The sequence below is a fragment of the Galeopterus variegatus genome, unplaced genomic scaffold, assembly GCF_000696425.1.
Source record: "Galeopterus variegatus unplaced genomic scaffold, G_variegatus-3.0.2 Scaffold13027, whole genome shotgun sequence".
NCBI lineage: Eukaryota > Metazoa > Chordata > Mammalia > Dermoptera > Cynocephalidae > Galeopterus > Galeopterus variegatus.
This window is the reverse complement of record NW_007739138.1, coordinates 31,160-32,304: the sequence shown is the minus strand read 5'-3', so window position 1 is coordinate 32,304 and position 1,145 is coordinate 31,160. Positions and strand designations below refer to the sequence as shown.

At 37.9% G+C, this 1,145-nt stretch overlaps 1 pseudogene; it reads left to right on the top strand.

Annotated features, from left to right (window-relative positions):
- Nucleotides 1–411, top strand: part of LOC103581428 — a 755-nt pseudogene extending 344 nt beyond the window's left edge.
- The last annotated feature ends 734 nt before the right edge of the window (nucleotides 412–1,145 follow it).

Genomic DNA, 1,145 nt, shown 5'->3' with positions numbered 1-1,145 from the left:
TTCTGATGCCAGTCCTGAAGATGCAAAAAAACAGGGACCATATGATGTGGTGGTTCTACCAGGAGGTAATCTGGGCTCACAGAATGTATCTGTCTGCTGCTGTGAAAGAGATACTGAAGGAACAAGAAAACAGGAAGGGCCTCATAGCTGCCATCAGTGCAGGTCCTGCTGCTCTGTTGGCTCATGAAATAGGTTTTGGAAGCAAAGTTACAACACACCCACTTGCTAAAGACAAAAATGATGAATGGAAGTCATTACAGCTACTCTGAGAATTGTGTGGAAAAGGACGGCCTGATTCCTACAAGCTGAGGTCCTGGGACCAGCTTTGAGTTTGCTCTTGGTATCATTGAGGTGCTGAGCAACAAGGAGGTGGCTGACCAAGTGAAAGCTCCACTTGATCTTAAAGATTAGAGCAGAAAAAGTTGACAGTGAGTTAGAGAAATAGGTCATTTATAATCCATTCTCATTGTGTTGCTTTAAACAAAAAACTGGCTGGCTAATGTGCCGAGAAGCTGTCATTACCGCTATTGTGAAGTACTGTTGTGAAGTAACAACTACACAGAGATTTCTCAGCCTACAAATTGAGTCTGTACATTTCTGAACCTTGTTTGCAGAATAAATAGGGCATTTAGCAAACTATTGATTGTTTCTTCCCAAGTTGATTATTACCTTCATTTGCAGCTCTTAACTGTTGATATAGCTACTGAAATAAAAGAACAGTGAACACATTTTACACAGCAAGGAGGAAAAGCATGAAAGCAAAATTTTAAGAAGCTTGTGATTTTCTTCCATTCATTAACTGTGTGCTTTTAAGGTGCTATTAAAAAATGCCAATGGAAAAAAAAGAAAGAAACACAAAATAGCATTTCTTAGCCACTAGATTGGCAAAATTTTTTTTAATATGATGAAATTAAGTGTTGGTGAGAATGTGGAGTAATGAAAACTTTCATACAATGGTGGTGGGAATTGGTGTAACTGCTTTGTAAAATAGTTTTTTATTACAGAATGAAATTGAACATGCACATAACTCAATAATTGTACATGTGATCTACTCAGGATGGGAGTCAGTACAGTTAGAATAGGACTGACAAATAGAGAGAAAATATGGAATATTAAGATCAGTAGAGTCTAGATCCCATAGAGTC